The sequence below is a fragment of the Pongo pygmaeus genome, chromosome 2, assembly GCF_028885625.2.
Source record: "Pongo pygmaeus isolate AG05252 chromosome 2, NHGRI_mPonPyg2-v2.0_pri, whole genome shotgun sequence".
In the NCBI taxonomy this organism is placed as follows: Eukaryota; Metazoa; Chordata; class Mammalia; order Primates; family Hominidae; genus Pongo; species Pongo pygmaeus.
Window position 1 is genome coordinate 158088043 of NC_085930.1, and position 13659 is coordinate 158101701.

Here is a 13659-nt window from a genome sequence, read left to right on the forward strand (position 1 = left end):
AGGATTATCCTTTCTGCACCGTAGGCATTTTCTCCTTTATTACAAGTTGTTGTGCCAGATTATTTTTAGAGATCCTTTCAGATCCACAAATAATATATCACTCTGTTTCACCATTTTACCCACTTCACCAATAAATTGCAGACAAAATTATCAGATAATGACCTGATGGAACTAGGAACTAGTTGTTCTGTGGACCTCACATTGTAGATCCTTCACAATGTTCCACTCCTGTTTCCAAATCCAAATGACACAAGTATGTGTGAGAAAACTTTTTCTTTCCCTTTGGCATGATGATAAAATTACAACCAGTTCCACCTATCCATGGTCCTAGTATTCTTAAGGATAAGCAAACAGTCATTTTATTCTTCAAAGAAAACAGAACAATTTTAAACAGACTGGTTAATCAAAACTAGGCAAAGCCCCAACTCCTGCAGTTAGGAGTAGATCAGGACTTCTGTGGGAAACAGACCAGGGGAATCTGGCACAGCTTAGAGATATTCAACAAGCAAAAAATACTGGGATGGAATAAAGTGGCAGGATGGATAAAGAAAATTGTATTGGGAAAAAAACTATGTTTTACTTTCTTTGTTCCCTAACTATGAGCTATTCCTACTTCACTATATATGTGAATGATGGTTCTAAAGAGGGAATCAGATCATTCATGTATTCAACATTCAGCAAATATTTGAGACTTCCTGTGCCCCTAGCCTTTTGGCCAATTGCTATTGGCTATATATATGGCCAATATATATTAAAAGGAGGGCCAGTATAATGAGTACAGAGGGTCTGCAATCGTGTTGCAGCCAGCCACAAGTAAAATATGAACAGTATTTATGCTTTTCTACACTTTCATATGTATTGCCCAGCTTATTTACTTATTTACCTGTTTACTTATTAAAACCAACCCCCACCTTCAGTGGATGAATATTTGCCAACCCAAATGACAGTAAAAAAGCAGGGTGCAGTGGCTCACTCCTGTAATCCCAGCACTTTGGGAGGCTGAGACAGGCAGATGGCTTAAGGCCAGGAGTTTGCGACCAGCCTGGCCAACATGGTGAAAACCAGTCTCTACTGAAATTACAAAAAGTAGCCGGGCATGGTGCCACATGCCTGTAATCCCAGCTACCTCGGAAGGCTGAGGCATGAGAATTGCTTAAACCCAGGAGGCAGAGGTTGCAATGAGCTGAGATTGCACCACTGCACTCCAGCCTGGGTGACAGAGTATGACTCTGCCAAAAAAAAAAAAAGTAGAAAGAATTATAGCCACAGAATTTTTCAGGGCAATTCCAGAGGAGACCCAACAACTGTTAGGGACTATGCCCCTATTATTAAAATGTCTATATAACCTCTGAGGCTGATGACTTTGAGAATACCTACACTGACTTGAAAATTCACGTTCTGGTGTGTTTCTTTCTTTCTTTGAGACAGTGTTAGTTTTACTCTGTCACTCAGGCGAGAGTGCAATGGAGCGATCATGACTCATTGCAGCCTTGAACTCCTGGGTTCAAGCAAACCTCCCACCTCAGCCTCCCAAGTAGCTGAGAATACAAACATGCACCACCACACCTGGTTAACTTTTCCAATTTTTTTTGTAGAGACAAGGTCTTGCTGTGTTGCCCAGGCTGGTTATGAACTCCTCACCTCAAGCGAGTCTCCTGCCTTGGCCTCTCAAAGTGCTGAGTGTGTTTCTATTGAAAACATTTACAGTATGTCATAATCACAACTTTTTAGCATACTGTTAGCTAAAAAAGAAAATACAGGCTGACTGCAAAAATTTACTTGCAATTCATCATTTGGACCTCACAATGACTTTTCTCCATTGAAGCAATGTTGCAAGTGGTTGGTAGATTTCATTTTTGCCTTCCCAATGCCATTGTAAACCCAAATGTAGATAAAATAACCAAGGATAATTGCTACTAAAAAATACCCATTTAAAATGAATCCATTGGAAACTGGAAACAAACCAAAATATTGTATTAGGATTTTATCATGAGAAATGAAACCAATCAAGAAAATAAGCTTATTTTATCTTATATTATGTTAAATCCTACTGTTTAAAATTTATTTAAAATGGCAGTTATTGTGGCTCAAACCAATATTTAACACCATTTTGATTACGTTTGTAAGTCTTTACCAAATCTTAGAATGAACCAGGAATAAATCAAGTGTTTGGATTTGAATGTTATGATTTTTGTTGACAAAGCTGTAAGAGGGGTACAATATCAAGTCCTTTATTTCACTGTTGATTTTTGCAGTACCTTCACAAATAGGGTTATTTTGCCTAAATATTAGAGGGCACTTCACTTTTTTGAAGGGCATCTCTCAATCTATGCTATTCAAACCATTCTTTTGAGACGCATACCTATCATTACCCCCTTTGCTTTTCTTCAAACGTTTACCAGATTCTTATTTGTCGAATCTTTATGTGTGATTTAAGTAGTTCCTCATCACATCTAATCACTTTTAAATCCTGCTATTTGCATTTAATCGGCATTCTGTTTGCTTCATGAGAGTAACAAATATATTGACACAATAAATATGGAAATATATTTGTATCACATGGGAAGAAATGTTTAAATGGAGACTAATATCGTAAGTGGTCACTTCTAAGAAACACTCCATTCTCATGTAATTATATTTATAATAAAAATCATAGAAGACAATGCAGATACAAATCTGACAACTAAAAAAATTGTAAAAATTATGGAATAGTTTTAAAAATTTTTCCTTGTTATGTTGACTCTTTAAACAAAGAAGCCTTAATCAGAGAAATTTACGCATAAGCATGTGATTCTGAATGAGCCTTTTCAAGGACTTTATGTATGAGTATTTGACTTTTGAGGTTAATAGAATCAATTCTTTAGTATGGGTTGGGAAATAAAAATAAAGTCCTAAGCTTCTCCAACTGATTGAACACACCATCTCTTGGCCCAGGGGATCCCAGAGAAACCTTAGAAACTGAGTTCCTGGTCGTGATGGGCTAGCAGGTCGCACATGCTTCAGTATGCCCCATTCCTTCTAACCTTTAACCAGAATTCTTTCCTAAGGTGTAAGTAAGCAGAAACCAGCTCCGGAAAATGAGAAATGGATGATTCATTACTTTGTCAACTTTAGCCAGTCCTCTGAGGCTGCCACAGGACTCCCTTTCTCACATTGCAGTTTCAACATGACAGCTCACCAGTTAAACAATAAATCCCTTCCTGATAAGAGACCAACAACCATGAAGTGGTTCTGGCCAATCTATGCAGGGTGCACAGCCAGGGCGTTTGTGTCCTCCCCTTCATCTTTTGACATTAGGGAGCTGAAAACTCCACTCTCAGATCATGCTAATGCCACAATTTTTTGTACAGGGAACTCATGAAGAGGCATAAAGCTCAATTGTGAAGCACATGTTTCTCCTTTAATAAACATTCATGACTCCTCCTACAGCCTAATAAAAAGGTATTTTCAGCCACTCTGCTCAGCATAAATTCCCGTTTCTTTTAGCACTACCTTGAAGTGCCTGTTTCTGGCTTCTGGTCAGAGTTTACACTTCCCAGCGTGTCAGAATGGCCACCCTGCAGGTTGCAGCCTTTTGGGAGAAATAAACCTCTCCTTTCCAAATTTATGAACCTTGTGATTCTTCAGTTGACAGAGTGATTCATCTAAAACGTAGTTTTTCTTCTTGGAAGTGGACTTCCAATATCATGATGCTAAAAACATGTCATACTGTAATAAGAGCTGTTTCATACTTTTACAGAAGGAATTTTTAAAAATTTATTTTTAATTTTTGTGGGTACATAGTAGGTGTATATATTTGTGGGGTACATGAGATATTTTGACACAGATATGCGATGCATAATAATCACATTAGGGTAAATGAGGTATCCATTACCTGAAGCATTTATCTTTTGTGTTATAAACAATCCAGTGGTACTCTTTTCATTATTTTAAAATGTACAATTAAATTATTATTGACTGTAGTCACCCTGTTGTGCTATCAAATAGTAGGTCTTATTCATTCTTTCTAACCATTTTTTGTACCTATTAACCATCCCCACTTGCTCTCCACTACCCCCGCCCCAATACCTTTCCCAGCTTCTGGTAACCATCCTTCTACCCTCTATCCCTGTGAATTCAATTGTTTCACTTTTTAGCTCCCACAGATAAGTGAGAACATGTGCAGTTTGTCTTTCTGTGCCTGGTTTAATTCACTTAACATAATGGCCTCCAGTTCCATCCATGTTGTTGCAAATGACAGGATCTCATTCTTTTTAAAAATATATATAACATTTTCTTTATCCATTTGTTTGTTTATGGACACTTAGATTGGTTCCAAGTCCTGGCTATTGTGAACAATGCTGTAGGTATCTCTTGGATATACTGATTTCCTTTCTTTTGGGTATATACCTAGAAGTAGGTTTGCTGGATCATATGGTGACTCTATTTTAGTTTTTGAGGACCCTCCAAACTGTTCTCCACAGTGCTTGTACTAATTTACATTCCCACCAACCGTGTATGAGGGTTCCCTTTACTCCACATCCTTGCCTGTCTTTTCAATAAAAACCATTTTAACTAAAATGAGATGGTATCTCATTGTAGTTTTGATGTATGTTTCTCTGATGATCAGTGATGTTGAGCATCTTTTTATATACCTGTTTGCAATTTGTATCTCTTCTTTTGAGAAATGTCTATTCAGACCTTTTGGCCATTTAAAACATTAGATTATTAGATTTTTTCCTATAGAGTTGTTTGAACTCCTTATATATTCTGGTTATTAATCTCTGTCAAATGGGTGATTTTCAAATGTTTTCTCCCATGCTGTGGGTTGTCTTTTCACCTTGTTGATTGTTTCCTTTGTTATGCAGCAGGTTTTTAACTTGATGTGATCCCACTTGCCCATTTTTGCTTTGGTTGCCTGTGCTTGTGGAATATTACACAAGAAATCTTTGCCCAGTCCAATATTCTGGAGGGAGAGTTTCCCCCAATATTTTTTAGTAGTTTCATAATTTTAGTTCTTAGATTTAAGTCTTTAATCCACTTTTATTTTATTTTTGTATATGGTGAGAGATATCACTCTAGTTTCACTCTTCTGCATATGCATATCCAGTTTTCCCAGCATCATTTATTGAAGAGACTGTCCTTCCCCCAATGTATGTTCTTGGTACTTTTGTTGAAACTGAGTTCACTGTAGATGTATCATTTTGTTTCTGGGTTCTCTGTTCTGTTCCATTGGTCTATGTGTCTGTTTTTATGCTAGTACCATGCTATTTTAGTTATTATAGCTCTGTAGTATAATTTGAAGTTAGGTAATGTGATTCCTCCAGTTTTGTTCTTTTTTGCTCAGGATAGTTCTGGCTATTCTGAGTCTTTTGTGATTTATAAATTTTAAGTTTTTTTTTTCTATGTCTGTGAAGAATGTCATTGGTATTTTGATAGGGATTACACTGAATTTGTAGATTGCTTTGGGCAGTATGAACATTTTAACAATATTAGTTTTCCAGTCCATGAATATGGAATATCTTTCCATTTTTTGGTGTTCTCTTTAATTTCTTACATACATGTTTTATAGTTTTCATTGTATAGCTCTTTCATATCTTTGGTTAAATTAATTCCTAGGTATTTTATTTTATTTGTAGCTATTGTAAATGGCTTGATTTCTTTTTTAGGTTGTTCATTGTTGGCATATAGAAATGTAACTTTACTGAATTTGCTTATCAGTTCTAATAGTTTTTTTGTGGAGTTTTTAGGTTTTTACAAATATAAAATTATATCACCTGAAAACAAAATAATTTGACTTCTTCCTTTCCAATTCATATATCTTTTATTCCTTTCTCTTGCCTGATGGCTCTAGCTAGGATTTTCAGTACTATGCTGAATAACAGTGGTGAAAGTGGGCATACTTGTGTTTCAGGTCTTAGAGGAAAGGCTTTCAGTTTTTCCCCATTCAGTATAATACTAGCTGTAGGTCTGTCGTATATGGCTTTTATTATGTTGAGGTATGTTCCTGCAATACCCATTTTTTTATATTGGGTTGGTGCAAAAATAATTGAGGTTTCACAATTAAAAGTAATGGCAAAAACTGCAATTACTTTTGCACCAACCTAATATCATGAAGGGATGTTGAATTTTATCAAATGCTTTTCATTGTCAATTAAAATGATCATTTGGTTTTTGTCCTTCTTTCTGTTGATATTGTGTATTACATTGATTGATTTGCATGTGTTGAACCATCCTTCCATCCTAGGATATCCACTTGGTCATGATGAATGATCGTGTTATAATAATGTGCTGTTGAATTCGGTTTGCTAGCATTTTGTTGGGGATTTTTGCATCAGTATTCTTCAGGGATATTGGCCTGTAGTTTTATTTTTATGATGTGTCTTTGTCTAGTTTGGGTATCAGGGCCTTGTAAAATGAGTTTGGGAGTATTCACTCCTCCTCTATTTTTTTGGAATAGTTTGAGTACGATTGGTATTAATTTTTCTTTAAATGTTTAATAGAATTCAGCAGTGAAGTCATCAGGTCCCAGGCTTCTCTTTGTTGGGAAACTTTTTATTACGGCTTTGGTCTTATTATTTGTTATTGGTCTGTTCAGGTTTTGGATTTCTTCATGATTCAATCTTGGGGGCAATTGTGTGTGTCTAGAAATGTATCCATTTCTTCCAGATTTTCCAGTTTATTGGCTTATAGTTGCTCATAGTAGCCACTAATGATCTTTTGAGTTTCTGTGGTATTGGTTGTAATGTCTCCTTTTTCATCCCTGATTTTATTTATTTGGGGCTTCTCTCTTTTTTCTTAGTTAGTTTGGCTAAATGTTTGTCAATTTTGTTTATCTTTTCAAAAAACCAACTTTTTGTTTTGTTGATTTTTTGTACTGTTTTCTTCATTTCAATTTCTTTTATTTCTGCTCTGATCTTATTTCTTTGATTCTACTAATTTTGGATTTGGTTTGCTCTTGTTTTTCTAGTTAAGAAGCATCATTATGTTATTTACTTGAAGTTTTTCTTCTTTTTGATGTAGACTCTTATGGCTATGAACTTCCTTCTTAGTACTGCTTTTGCTATATCCAATAGGTTTTGGTATGTTCTGTTTCCTTTATCATTTGTTTCAAGAAAATTTTAATTTCAAGAAACTTTTTAATTTCCTTCTTCATTTCTTTATTGACTCACTGGTCATTCAGGAGCATATTATTTAATTTCTATGTATTTGTATAGTTTCCAAGATTCTTCTTGTTGTTGATTTCTAGTTTTATTCCATTGTGGTCAGAGAAGATGCCTTATATTATTCCAATTTTTTGAATGTTTTACAACTTGTTTTGCGGCCTAATATATGGTCTATCCCTCAGAATGATCCATTTGCTGAGAAGAATGTATATTCTGTAGCTGTTGGATGAAACGTTCTATAAATGTCTGTTGGATCCATTTGGTCTATAGTGCAGATTAAGCCCAATGTTTCTTGGTTGATTTTTTTCCCTAGAAGACCTGTCCAAAACTGAAAGTGGGGTGCTGAAATCCCTAGCTATTATTTTATTGGGGCCTATCTCTCTCTTTAGCTTTATATGTTGCTTTATATATCTGGGTGTATAAATATATCTGGGTATATACATACTCCACATTTGGGTGTCTATATATGTACAGTTGTTATATCATCTTGCTCAATTGACCTTTTTATTATTATATAATGATCTTTGTCTCTTATAGTTTTTGACTTGAAATGTATTTCGTCCAATATAAATATAGCTACTCCTCCTCTTTTTTGGTTTCATTGGCATGGAATATCTCTTTCCATCTCTTTATTTTCAATCTATGTGTGTCTTTACAAGTGAAGTGAGTTTCTTATAGAAAACAGATCATGGGGTCTTGTTTTTGTATCCATTCAGCCACTCTATGTCTTTTGATTGGAGAGTTTAGTCCATTTATATTCAATTTTATTTGATAAGTAAGGACTTACTCCTGTCATTTGGTTATTTGTTTTCTGGTTGTTTTGTGGTATTCTTTCATTTCTTTCCTTCCTTCCTTGCTTCCTGTCTTCCTTTTAGTGAAGGTGATTTTCTCTGATGGTGTGATTTGATTTTTTGCTTTTTATTTTTGTGTATCTGTCATATATTTTTTTGATTTGAGGTTACCACAAGGCCTGCAAATACTATCTTATAACCCATTATTTTAAACTGACAACAACTTAACACTGATTGCATAAACAAACAAACAAAAAGAAAAATAATAAAAACCCTATTGCTTTAACTTCATCTCCCCACATTTTCACTTTTAGTTGTTTACCTTTATGTCTTATTGTGCTGTTTATGTCTTGAAAGGTTGTAGTCATTATTATTTTTTAGTGGTTCATCTTTTAGTCATTCTACTTGTGTAGTTTATGCACTACAATTACAGTGTTGTAATATTCTGTGTCTTTCTGTGTACTTACTATTACCTATGAGTTTTGTACCTTCGGACTATTGCTTATTGCTGTTAATGTTCCTTTCTTTCAGACTGAAGAACTCCCTTTAGTATTTCTTATAGGAAAGGGTCTAGTGTTGATGAAATCACTCAAGTTTTGTTTGTCTGGGAAAGTCTATTTCTAATTCATGTTTGAAGGATATTTTCACCAGATATGCTTTTCTAGGGTAAAAGTTTTTTCTTCAGTACTTTAAATATGTCATGCTGGAGGAGCCAAGATGGCCAAAAAGGAACAGCTCCAGTCTACAGCTCCCAGCATGAGCGACGTAGAAAACGGGTGATTTCTGCATTTCCATCTGAGGTACCGGGTTCATCTCAATAGGGAGTGCCAGACAGTGGGTGCAGGTCAGTGGGTGCACGCACCGTGCATGAGCCAAAGAAGGGCGAGGCATTGCCTCACTCAGGAAGTGCAAGGGGTCAGGGAGTTCCCTTTCCTACTCAAACAAAGGGGTGACAGATGGCACCTGGAAAATCGGGTCACTCCCACCCAAATACTGCGCTTTTCCAACGGGCTTAAAACACACCGCACCAGGAGATTATATCCCACACCTGGCTCAGAGGGTCCTACGCCCACGGAGTCTCACTGATTGATAGCACAACAGTCTGAAATCAAACTGCAAGGTGGCAGCGAGGCTGGGGGAGGGGCGCCTGCCATTGCCCAGGCTTGCTTAGGTAAACAAAGCAGCTGGGAAGCTCGAACTGGGTGGAGCCCACCACAGCTCAAGGAGGCCTGTTTGTCTCTGTAGGCTCCACCTCTGGGGGCAGGGCACAGACAAACAAAAAGACAGCAGTAACCTCTGCAGACTTAAATGTCCCTGTCTGACAGCTTTGAAGAGAGCAGTGGTTCTCCCAGCACGCAGCTGGAGATCTGAGAACGGGCAGACTGCCTCCTCAAGTGGGTCCCTGACCCCTGATCCCCGAGCAGCCTAACTGGGAGGCACCCCCCAGCAGGGGCAGACTGACATCTTACACGGCCGGCCGGCTGGGTACTCCAACAGACCTGCAGCTGAGGGTCCTGTCTGTTAGAAGGAAAACTAATAAACAGAAAGGACATCCACACCAAAAACCCATCTGTACATCACCATCATCAAAGACCAAAAGTAGATAAAACCACAAAGATGGGGAAAAAACAGAGCAGAAAAACTGGAAACTCTAAAAAGCAGAGCGCCTCTCCTCCTCCAAAGGAACGCAGTTCCTCACCAGCAATGGAACAAAGCTGGATGGAGAATGACTTTGATGAGCTGAGAGAAGAAGGCTTCAGACGATCAAATTACTCTGAGCTATGGGAGGATATTCAAACCAAAGGAAAAGAAGTTGAAAACTTTGAAAAAAATTTAGAAGAATATATAACTAGAATAACCAATACAGAGAAGGGCTTAAAGGAGCTGATGGAGCTGAAAACCAAGGCTCGAGAACTACGTGAAGAATGCAGAAGCCTCAGGAGCTGATGCGATCAAATGGAAGAAAGGGTATCAGCCATGGAAGATGAAATGAATGAAATGAAGTGAGAACGGAAGTTTAGAGAAAAAAGAATAAAAAGAAATGAGCAAAGCCTCCAAGAAATATGGGACTATGTGAAAAGATGAAATCTATGTCTGACAGGTGTACCTGAAAGTGACGGGGAGAATGGAACCAAGTTGGAAAACACTCTGCAGGATATTATCCAGAAGAACTTCCACAATCTAGAAAGGCAGGCCAACATTCAGATTCAGGAAATACAGAGAACACCACAAAGATACTCCTCGAGAAGAGCAACTCTAAGACACATAATTGTCAGATTCACCAAAGTTGAAATGAAGGAAAAAATGTTAAGGGCAGCCAGAGAGAAAGGTCGGGTTACCCTCAAAGGGAAGCCCATCAGACTAATAGCGGATATCTCAGCAGAAACTCTACAAGCCAGAAGAGAGTGGGGGCCAATATTCAACATTCTTAAAGAAAAGAATTTTCAACCCAGAATTTCATATCCAGCCAAACTAAGCTTCATAAGTGAAGGAGAAATAAAATACTTTACAGACAAGCAAATGCTGAGAGATTTTGTCACCACCAGGCCTGCCCTAAAAGAGCTCCTGAAGGAAGCGCTAAACATGGAAAGCCAAAACCGGTACCAGCTGCTGCAAAATCATGCCAAAATGTAAAGACCATTGAGACTAGGAAGAGACTGCATCAACTAATGAGCAAAATAGCTAGCTAACATCATAATGACACGATCAAATTCACACATAACAATATTAACTTTAAATGTAAATGGACTAAATGCTCCAATTAAAAGACACAGACTGGCAAATTGGATAAAGACTCAAGACCCATCAGTGTGCTGTATTCAGGAAACCCATCTCACGTGCAGAGACACACATAGGCTCAAAATAAAAGGATGGAGGAAGATCTACCAAGCAAATGGAAAACAGAAAAAGGTAGCGGTTGCAATCCTAGTCTCTGATAAAACAGACTTTAAACCAACAAAGATCAAAAGAGACAAAAAGACCATTACATAATGGTAAAGGGATCAATTCAACAAGAAGAGCTAACTATCCTAAATATATATGCACCCAATACAGGAGCACCCAGCTTCATAAAGCAAGTCCTGTGTGACCTACAAAGAGACTTAGACTCCCACGCATTAATAATGGGAGACTTTAACACCCCACTGTCAACATTAGACAGATCAACGAGACAGAAAGTCAACAAGGATACCCAGGAATTGAACTCAGCTCTGCACCAAGTGGACCTAATAGACATCTACAGAACTCTCCACCCCAAATCAACAGAATATACATTTTTTTCAGCACCACACCACACCTATTCCAAAATTGACCACATACTTGGAAATAAAGCTCTCCTCAGTAAATGTAAAAGAACAGAAATTATAACAAACTATCTCTCAGATCACAGTGCAATCAAGCTAGAACTCAGGATTAAGAATCTCACTCAAAACCGCTCAACTACATGGAAACTGAACAACCTGCTCCTGAATGACTTCTGGGTACATAATGAAATGAAGGCAGAAATAAAGATGTTCTTTGAAACCAACGAGAACCAAGACACAACATATCAGAATCTCTGGGATGCATTCAAAGCAGTGTGTAGAGGGAAATTTATAGCACTAAATGCCCACAAGAGAAAGCAGGAAAGATCCAAAATTGACACCCTAACATCACAATTAAAAGAACTAGAAAAGCAAGAGCAAACACATTCAAAAGCTAGCAGAAGGCAAGAAATAACTAAAATCAGAGCAGAACTGAAGGAAATAGAGACACAAAAAACCCTTCAAAAAATTAATGAATCCAGGAGCTGGTTTTTTGAAAGGATCAACAAAATTGATAGACTGCTAGCAAGATTAATAAAGAAAAAAAAGAGAGAAGAATCAAATAGATGCAATAAAAAATGATAAAGGGGATATCACCACCGATCCCACAGAAATACAAACTACCATCAGAGAATACTATAAACATCTCTACGCAAATAAACTGGAAAATCTAGAAGAAATGGATAAATTCCTTGACACATACACTCTCCCAAGACTAAACCAGGAAGAAGTTGAATCTCTGAATAGACCAATAACAGGAGCTGAAATTGTGGCAACAATCAACAGCTTACCAACCAAAAAAAGTCCAGGACCAGATGGATTCACAGCCGAATTCTACCAGAGGTACAAGGAGGAGCTGGTACCATTTCTTCTGAAACTATTCCAATCAATAGAAAAAGAGGGAATCCTCCCTAACTCATTTTATGAGGCCAGCATCATCCTGATACCAAAGCCAGGCAAAGACACAACCAAAAAAGAGAATTTTAGACCAATATCCTTGATGAACATTGACGCAAGAATCCTCAATAAAATACTGGCAAACAAAATCCAGCAGCACATCAAAAAGCTTATCCACCATGATCAAGTAGGCTTCATCCCTGGGATGCAAGGCTGGTTCAATATACGCAAATCAATAAATGTAATCCAGCATATAAACAGAACCAAAGACAAAAACCACATGATTATCTCAATAGATGCAGAAAAGGCCTTTGACAAAATTCAACAACCCTTCACGCTAAAAACTCTCAATAAATTAGGTATTGATGGGACGTATCTCAAAATAATAAGAGCTATCTATGACAAACCCACAGCCAATATAATACTGAATGGGCAAAAACTGGAAGCATTCCCTTTGAAAACTGGCCCAAGACAGGGATGCCCTCTCTCACCACTTCTATTCAACATAGTGTTGGAAGTTCTGGCCAGGGCAATTAGGCAGGAGAAGGAAATCAAAGTATTCAATTAGGAAAAGAGGAAGTCAAATTGTCCCTGTTTGCAGATGACATGATTGTATATCTAGAAAATCCCATCGTCTCAGCCCAAAATCTCCTTAAGCTGATAAGCAACTTCAGCAAAGTCTCAGGATACAAAATCGATGTATAAAAATCACAAGCATTCTTACACACCAATAACAGACAAACAGAGAGAGAAATCATGAGTGAACTCCCATTCACAATTGCTTCAAAGAGAATAAAATACCTAGGAATCCAACTTACAAGGGATGTGAAGGACCTCTTCAAGAAGAACTACAAACCACTGCTCAATGAAATAAAAGAGGATACAAACAAATGGAAGAACATTCCATGCTCATGGGTAGGAAGAATCAATATCATGAAAATGGCCATACTGCCCAAGGTAATTTACAGATTCAATGCCATCCCCATCAAGCTACCAATGACTTTCTTTACAGAATTGGAAAAAACTACTTTAAAGTTCATATGGAACCAAAAAAGAGCCCGCATTGCCAAGTCAATCCTAAGCCAAAAGAACAAAGCTGGAGGCATCACGCTACCTGACTTCAAACTATACTACAAGGCTACAGTAACCAAAACAGCATGGTACTGGTACCAAAACAGAGCTATAGATCAACGGAACAGAACAGAGCCATCAGAAATAACGCTGCATATCTACAACTATCTGATCTTTGACAAACCTGAGAAAAACAAGAAATGGGGAAAGGATTCCCTATTTAATAAATGGTGCTGGGAAAACTGGCTAGCCATATGGAGAAAGCTGAAACTGGATCCCTTCCTTACACCTTATACAAAAATCAATTCAAGATGGATTAAAGACTTAAACGTTAGACCTAAAACCATAAAAACCCTAGAAGAAAACCTAGGCATTACCATTCAGGACATAGGCATGGGCAAGGACTTCATGTCTAAAACACCAAAAGCAATGGCAACAAAAGCCAAAATTGAA